This window comes from Podarcis filfolensis, assembly GCF_964270895.1.
Source record: "Podarcis filfolensis genome assembly, chromosome: 3".
Classification (NCBI taxonomy): domain Eukaryota; kingdom Metazoa; phylum Chordata; class Lepidosauria; order Squamata; family Lacertidae; genus Podarcis; species Podarcis filfolensis.
In genome coordinates this window covers 115,425,057-115,434,320 of record NC_139606.1, presented here as the reverse complement: position 1 = coordinate 115,434,320, position 9,264 = coordinate 115,425,057, and the positions used below count along the sequence as shown (strand labels likewise).

At 46.1% G+C, this 9,264-nt stretch overlaps 1 long non-coding RNA gene across 1 annotated transcript; it reads left to right on the top strand.

Annotated features, from left to right (window-relative positions):
• Positions 1-1,336: 1,336 nt before the first annotated feature.
• On the top strand, positions 1,337-5,186 carry LOC310758779. The gene is made up of 3 exons (XR_014545887.1): positions 1,337-1,571; positions 3,549-3,674; positions 4,937-5,186. It is a non-coding gene; the product is annotated as an uncharacterized lncRNA (long non-coding RNA).
• The last annotated feature ends 4,078 nt before the right edge of the window (positions 5,187-9,264 follow it).

Below are 9,264 nucleotides of genomic sequence, written 5' to 3'. Positions count from 1 at the left end.
CCTGGCCATCCTACTCTGGATAGCTTCCTTTTCAGTGTGGTGTTCAGAACCACCTACAATACCCAAGCTGTGTAGATCAGAGTGAAACTATAGTCAGTGCATTTTTCCTAGGAGGTACTCAAAGGTATGCAGTACCAGCACCTCTTTTTTGTTCTTACTCACTGTAACAACTTCATTGCAAGTTTGTTGTTCAGTCGTTTAGTCATGTCTGACTCTTCGTGACCCCATGGACCAGAGCATGCCAGGCACTCCTGCCTTCCACTGCCTTCCACAATTTACCAAGGTTCATGATTCTTACATTCCAGGTTCCTATGCAATATTTTTCTTTACAGCATTGGACTTTCCTTTCACTTCCAGGCATATCCGCAACTGAGCGACCTTTTGGCTTTGGCCCAGCCACTTCATCAGCTCTGAATCTACTTGTACTTGTCCTCCGCTCTTCCTCAGTAGCATGTTGGACGCCTTCCGACCTGAGGGGCTCATCTTCCAGCGTCATAACTTTTATATGCCTATTGTCTTTGTCCACTGAGTTTTCTTGGCAGGGATACTGGAGTGGCTTGCCGGTTCCTGCTCCAGGTGGATCACTATGACCTGTCCATCTTGGGTGGCCCTGCACGACATAGCTCATAGCTTCTCTGAATTATTCAAGCCCCTTTGCCACAGCAAGGCAGTGATCCATGAAGGGGTCATTGCAAGTACCAAATCTATTTTTATGGAGGGGGCGGGAGAACACTGACTATAACGATTCATTATTTCTTTGTTCCTGCAGCCTAAGATTAGACTATTTTAGCAGGCAATTGATGGCACCTGTTTAGCTTCTAATGAGCTGAGATAATGAGATAATCTCACCTGTGCTGCTGCTAATGCAAGTTTCCCCAATCTTGTATGTTTTTCTTTTCCTTTTGTACTTAAAAGCAGACTTTTACATTTCTAGCTTGATTTTGCACTTCCTGCAGCTGCTGTTGACGCACCCAGTGCCAGTCTTCCACCCCTCCCTTTTTCTCAGAGCCCAGAACCATCACAATAAATATTGTTTTGTAGATTATGGCAAGGATGTGCCAGCTGCCTGGTGGGGAGATGAATAGGCAAGCATATGGGGAGCGAGAGGGTTATTAGCAGCAGTGCAAATGCAAAGATGGCAACACTGAACAAAAGGCCTACAGATTGGGGGCAGCATCAAAGAGAATTGTGTTGCAAAGTGTGAAGTAATCTCAAATGCCATATTCATCTTTATTTCACACCCTTATCTAGAGAGCTACTTCAAAGACAATGAAACCTGTCCCATTAGGGCAGCCATCTTGGCATCCCACCTGCATATATAGGCACGAAGTCTGTGAAGGCATCACCATTGCCAGTTCATCCTTGTGACTCCTTTCAGCAGCACACAACAGGTCTTAGAAGAACCATGAAGTTCATTTGTCTTTTCTTTGCTGTGGTCTTCCTTGGCATAGCCCAGGGAGATGAAGCAGATCTGGACCAAGCAGAGAAGCAAGAGGCAGAGGCTTTGGAAGATCTGAGTGGTCCTCAGGATGAAAACCCAGCTGGTTACGATGAAGCTTTGGAGGATGAAGGTGATTGTACAGTACATGGTGGGCGGGACTGCATTTCATTGGGAAGAGTTCACTCATTGAACTCAGTTAGAAATACTGCTCCTTGGCTGGATCATGAGCTAATGATAGTATTTTCAATGGTGATTAGTAGTCTGTACATGCTCTTAGGCATGGTCCTCTTGGACATTACATTGAAACTCTCTAATACGTTCTGGAATGAATGCTGATTTGGACCCAAGTAGTTACCTCCTTTTCTGCACCACAGGGCCTGCTATGATGTGAGGTGGCCAGCTTGTCCCCTGCATCTGGTCATCAAAGATGTACTGCTTTCAAACATGGCTGAAGCCACTGATGAGTGATCTTCCATGATATCTGATTATCAAGGCTATATTTAGTGGTACAGCATCTCACAGATAATTGTCTGAAATAGGATATCACCTAGTGCTTTCTTCCATGAGTGGTTTTGTTTCTTTAGAATTTGAACTGTGTAGGGGGGATACACAATGGATCAGATACATCTGTGCTTGTTACAGTGGAGTGGGGTGGTCTTAGGTCTGAGGGAAGAGAGGTTGTTGGCCTATGTTGAATCTCACGGAGCTAAGCCCGCACTCAGAGAGCCATGTGCAATCACAAACTTGCTCTGCGCCCTCTGCTGTTGATGTGACAGAAAGCAAAAAGTCCAAGAAGGAGCTTAAGGTTTACAATAAGCAGCCGAAATAATGAAACATGCCATGTAAGTTCTGGTTCTGGTTGAGAGGGTGGTGGCATGGTGGCTTCTCAGCACAATGAGGAAACAAGGGAACTACTGAAGGAGCAGGGTGGTTCACTCCTGAGCACAACCTAGCTCAGCAGAGAGATCTCCTGATCTGCATCTGCGTCTAATGCTTGGTAACTGCTGAGAACAGGCCTTGCAGTGCACATTCTGCAACACTCCTAAATGCCAGACAGACGGCTGTTGGATGCCTGGGAAGCCTTGTGCAAGGGAATTTTATCTGATGCCATTATGGGCCCTAGAGTTGGGTCTTCCATGTACACAGAAAACTCCCTGCTGCAAAAAAGCCAGGAAGTGCAGTGTGACTTTGTGTTGTGCGTTTAAATGCATGACTCCCACCTTACTTTTGACATGCCTTCCCCTCCACATGCAGGTGATGCAGACAGGCAGCATGGTGCAGTGGTCAGAGTGTTGGGTTCAAATCTGCACTCAGTCATGCATCTCGTTGGGTGACCTTGGGCCAGTCACTACAGTCATACCTCGAGTTGAATGCACTTCGAGTTGAGTGCGTTCGAGTTGCACTCCGCGGCAACCCAGAAGTAACGGAGCGTGTTACTTCCGGGTTTCACTGCTCACACATGCACAGACGCTCAAAATGACATCACACGCATGCGCGGTAGTGGCGAAATGCGGCCCGCACATGCGCAGACGCACCGTCACGCCGTCGCGTCTTGTGTTCCATTTGGGATGCGAACAGGGCTCCGGAACGGATCCCGTTCGCATCCCGAGCTACCACTGTATTTTCTTTTCACTGTAGCCAACCTCACAGGTTTGTTGTGAGGATAAAAGAGGGGGAAACATTTACGCTACCTTGAGCTCCTTGGATGAAAATGGGGGACAGAAATGCTATAGTGAATAATGGGGCTGGGGGGTAAAGGAGCCTTTCCCCTGCTTGCTTCTGTCTTCCTCCACCTTCCATCCAGCCAACCAACCAACCAACCAGGCAACTGCTGGCTATGGAGAAATGAAAGCCAGAGAAATCAGAAAGGCAAAAATGATGAATGAATAGCTGGCTACTCAACGGGGACTTGTTATTACAGATTATGTTTGTTTCATGATGACTAGCAATGAGAAAGGCTTCCATTCATCAAATTTTCCCATTCATCCCCAGAACAAATGTTCACCACCAGTGTAATGCATAAAGATAACATCATTTCTGCTTTCTGTGAATGCTTCTAGACTTCCGTGTAACAGGTTCTGTAACAGGACTGTTTTTCTCTGAGCAGGAAACATGAAATGGAGGAATGATACCAATCTATGTGAGAGTGCCGGTGGTAAATGCTTTTTCGCCTTCTGCCCTCGTGGATCTATGCGCATTGGAAAATGCGGCCGATTCCGTCGCTGCTGTAAAGGTGAAGTCTGCGTTCCTCATTAAGACATCTCACGTTTATTAGTAAATGTTTATTACAGCAAAAATGGGGTGCACAGGTCACCTGTCTGCACATAGAATCATAGAAATGTAGAGCTCGAAGGGGTGCCAAGGGTCATCTAGTCCAGCCCCCTGCAATGCAGGATTCTCAGCTAAAGCATTTCATTTAGAAATTAAATGGATGACACAAGGATTCTTTGGGTATGGCTGCCCAGTGGTGGATGGTGGTGGAGGAAGAGGAGTTTGGATTTGATATCCCACTTTATCACTACCCGAAGGAGTCTCAAAGCGGCTAACATTCTCCTTTCCCTTCCTCCCCCACAACAAACACTCTGTCGGGTGAGTGGGGCTGAGAGACTTCAGAGAAGTGTGACTGGCCCAAGGTCACCCAGCAGCTGCATGTGGAGGAGCGGGGAAGCGAACCCGGTTCACCAGATTACGAGTCTACCGCTTTTAACCACTACACCACACTGGTGCCCATTGGGACTGGTAGGGAGGAAAGCAGAGAGACCTACAGCTGCTGGCACCAAAGCCAATGGCAGGCAGCCCCAGCTAATTCTCGTTTGGTCCCCATCTTCCTCCTCTCTTGCTTCTACTGGAGCAAAACTGAGCTGGAGGAGGAGAAGGAAGCTGACAGTCAGGGCCAACATCTGGACTGACTGCAAGGAAGGAGGTAGGGCAGCTGCCATGAAGGCTGATTGAAGTCCGTCTGAGGCTTGTGAGGAATGCACAGTTGGCCCGGTAAACCAGCCTTCTCTTGTGCTGCCTGAAATAGACTCTGGCTTTTGACACCTGAGATGTACCTTCTCTTTATTTTTGTGGTCATAAGTTGTTTTATAATGCTTTCAACCCTGAGGGTTTATCAAAGAGAGCAAACAGCAATTTGGGTCTTCTCCAGGTTGATGCTTGCTCTGATTTAGCACCAAAGAGTGGGTTTTCCCTGTGAATGCTGCGGGGCAAGAGGAAAACCACGTGGACCCATGGCTAGAAAGTGTGGGTCAAGCAGAGTGTGGGTCTTCCTAGGTATGGGACAAGTGCAAGTGTGGATGAGCTCTACTCACCGTTGGACCATCGGGTGAAGGGCAGCTATTTAATTACAGGGTGATCAATGTCATTCAGTGTAGACCCATTGATTTCAATGGGCCTGCTATGAGCATGAGTGCTGGAACTGATCCAGAACATATATGTAACACTATACATTCTCAAAATATGAATAAAATCACCTCTTCCTCCCCTTTTCTTTAGCAAACTGAAGTAACTGAGAGGAATTTCAAAGCTGGACCATTGGTTGATCATCCGCAGAAGAAATTTAATTTCAAGTGATCATCTCTGTTAATTTGGGCTCCAGGGAATCTGACATGGCGTGAGTCTATCCTTGCTAAGTCAAGAATCTCTTCCTTCCTTTCAGCTGTTACTACCACTAATAAACAATCAACAGAAACATTTTTGGCGCATGTGCTTTCTTATTCCTTCATAAAGAACAACTCATTACCCTAAGAGATCTAGTTATGCATGCTTCTGGCCAGCCTAAAAGCCAAGTAACCAATCAAAACACCACTCCAGAACAAGAAATTCCAACGGTATGATGTTGGCAAAATATCAGAATCTCTGGGCCAGTTCCTGGCTCCCCACAAAATTAGTGCTCAGCTCCCTGAAACAGGCAACTCAAAAAGCCCGTTTTGCATATGGAGGGAGGGTTAGGAGTAAAAACAGGGCAATTAAAAGTTCTTTGGAAAGAAGCTGTCTATTTAAGCCTGGCTGTATCTCCTTGGGAGATTGGCCCACTTAGAATTATAGAATTGTAGAGGAAGAAGCAATCCTGGGGTCATTTAGTCCAACCTATCAAATACTATCTGGTTCTTCTTACCAGGGGGAGCCCAGGGCATAGCAAAGATGCCCCCATTAATTTGGGAGAGGAATAGCTAAAGAAATAGAAACTGCTCTCCTTTCATTTCAAAAAAACGAATACAAGCTTTACACTGAACAGCTTAGTTTCTGCTGGTTGTTTTTGTATTCAGGGAGGGAAATGCTTCAGTTTAACATTTCAAGGCAAATCTCCCTCTCTAATACACTCTGTGAAGTTACAAACAGTTCTGGAATATTTTTTTTTTAAAATTTCAAACAAAGAAGGGGATTAAAAAAAAAATCCTTCACAGCTCTGGTTTAAGAAAAGAAAAATCACACGGCATTAAAGCAACCTCACTTCTGGAAAAGCTCTTCGACTAGAGGAGCACAGAACCTCACAGAAACACAGAGATATGGTGCACAGGGAAGTAGAGAGTGCAGAAAAACAGAGCAATGGAATGACACAAAGCTTTGTGGGTCCCTGAGTTCAACTGGAAACACTTTATTAACATTGCAATTGACTGAATTGGTCCAGTTCTTCAGCCCCAGCACAGAAAAATTGCACACCCTTTGTCAATCAATTCCAGAGATTAAATTTATCCACTTGGTGGCAGCAAGGAGGACCAAATAAGGAGAGCTAGCCTCTCATTTGCTTTTCACTCTTTCCTCTCATAGTGCAGACTACAACCAGTATTGCCACAGCTGTATCGGGTCCATTTATACTGGCCACATCTGGCACAAACGATGCAGGTTAAGGTGGCGGTGGGACAAAAGGCATTCAGAAAGTGCTTCAGTAAATATTTGTACATATTTTCTTGCAACCCCTGCCTTACGCTATTTGGTGATATCGGGAGATCTACAGAATAGCCCATAATTCAGCTGAATATAAGTGGTTTTAATTTTCAGATGATCTTATTCCATTTATTTCTTAACCTCATATTACTATTGCTGTGTTGATGCAAATGATAGATGCTTTCGGCAAAATATCAGGATACTGGTCCAAATCGGAACTGATGCCAATAGGTGAAAATTTGCTTATCCATTCATTTAAGGAGTTTAAATTCCACATCTTCCCCCGAATCTGTTAAAACCAAGAGATTTAAATCAGTTAGTAACTTTTAATATAAAACAAATATACAGATAGGTTTCTTCAGACATCGATAGATGGGAGTCATTAGACCTTACCCTTTGTGGAAAGACGAACGCTCTCAAAATGAATATTATTCCCAGATAATAATAATAATAATAATAATAATAATAATAATAATAATAATAATAATTTATTATTTGTACCCCGCCCATCTGGCTGGGTTTCCCCAGCCACTCTGGGCCGCTTCCATAGAAACCAAAAATACAGTAAAATATCACAGATTAAAAACTTCCCTGAACAGGGCTGCCTTAAGATGTCTTCTGAATGTCAGGTAGTTATTTATCACTTTGACATCTGATGGGAGGGCGTTCCACAGGGCGGGCGCCACTACCGAGAAGGCCCTCTGCCTGGTTCCCTGTAGCTTTGCTTCTCGCAATGAGGGAACTGCCAGAAGGCCCTCGGTGCTGGGCCTCAGCATCCGGGCAGAACGATGGGGGTGGAGACGCTCCTTCAGGTATACTGGGCCGAGGCCGTTTAGGGCTTTAAAGGTCAACACCAGCACTTTGAATTGTGCTCGGAAACATACTGGGAGCCAATGTAGGTCTTTCAAGACTGGTGTTATGTGGTCTCGGCGACCGCCCCCAGTCGCCAGTCTAGCTGCCGCATTCTGGATTACTTGTAGTTTCCGAGTCACTTTCAAAGGTAGCCCCATGTAGAGCGCATTGCAGTAGTCCAAGCGGGAGATAACTAGAGCATGCACCACTCTGGCGAGACAGTCCATGGGCAGGTAGGGTCTCAGCCTGCGTACCAGGTGGAGTTGGTAGACAGCTACCCTGGATACAGAATTGACCTGCGCCTCCATGGACAGCTGTGAGTCCAAAATGACTCCCAGGCTGCGCACCTGGTCCTTCAGGGGCACAGTTACCCTACTCAGGACCAGGGAGTCCTCCACACCAGCCCGCCCCCTGTCCCCCCAAAACAGTACTTCTGTCTTGTCAGGATTCATCTTCAATCCATTAGGTGCCATCCATCCTCCAACCTCCTCCAGGCACTCATACAGGACCTTTACCGCCTTCACTGGTTCTGATTTGAAAGATAAGTAGAGCTGGGTATCATCTGCATATTGATGGACACCCAGTCCAAACCCCCTGATGATCTCTCCCAGCGGCTTCATATAGATGTTAAAAAGCATGGGGGAGAGGACGGAACCCTGAGGCACTCCACAAGTGAGGGCCCAGGAGTCTGAACACTCATCCCCCACCACCACTTTCTGAACACGGCCCAGGAGGAAGGAGCAAAACCACTGTATAACAGTGCCCCCAGCTCCCAGCCCCTCTAGACGGTCCAGAAGGATGTTATGGTCGATTGCATTAAAGGCCGCTGAGAGATCAAGCAGAACCAGGAAACAACTCTCACCTTTGTCCCTAGCTCACCAGAGATCATCAACCAGCGCGACCAAGGCAGTTTCAGTCCCATGGTGAGGCCTGAATCCCGACTGGAAGGGAGCCAAATGGTCCGCATCCTCCAGGCGTGCCTGGAGTTGTTCAGCAACCACGCGCTCAATCACCTTGCCCAAGAATGGAAGATTTGAGACTGGGCGATAGTTGGCCATACTGGCCGGGTCTAAAGATGGTTTTTTAAGAAGCAGTTTAATGACCGCCTCTTTCAGCGGATCTGGGAATGTTCCCTCACAGAGGGAAGCATTCACCACCCCGCAGAGCCCATCGCCCAGCCCTTCCCGGCTTGCTTTTATTAGCCAGGATGGGCAAGGATCAATGAGACAGGTGGTTGGTTTCACGCGTCCAAGCAGCCTGTCCACATCCTCGGGGGTAACGGAGGAATCCCAGTTCATATAACGGGAAAATATTTTCAGAAAATAAATTACTTGTTTAGAAAATGTATTTGAGGTCCTTTGACTCTGATAATATCGTTACAGAAAATGTGCCTGCATAATTTTGTCCTCCAAGTTGCGTTCCCACAAATACACATGAGATATATGAGGTCATTTGTTTCCCTTCCTTCCTGGCCTTCTGTCTTAACTTTATTTCCTTTGTTCTCAAAGCCACCCTGGGAACTGTAGGACTTTGAGGGGAATAGTAGTCCCCTAACAACTTTCAGCACCCTTAACAAACTAGATTTCCCAAGATTTGTGGTGGCAATGTAATTAAGAAGGCTTGGGTGAAGTGGAAATACATATTTTTTTTAAAAAAAACATCCCTCAAGCATAACGTCTAAAATAAAAGAACAGTGGGTGCAAACATTACAATAAACGGAGACTCACCTTTTACAGCAGCGATGTATTATGTTGCACGACCCAAAGCTCCAAGATCCAGAAGGGCATTTCAGAAAGCGGCAACGCCCACCCTTTCTTCTACATAGACTGAACCTATAGTTGATCCTATGGCCTCCTGAACAAAGAACAACAGTCTATCCAGCGTGCCAACTCAAATAAAAAAAATTGGGTCTCGCATAACTGATCACATGTCACGGCACACACACACCTTTTGGGGGCAAAGGTGGACTGGGTGGAGGGCAACAAATTCTCTGCCCTCCCCCCTCCACCAAAAAAACGACCCCTTTTAAAATGGATTCTTCCTCCATCTCTAAATGTGAATGAAGAAAACATTTCTCCATTGCC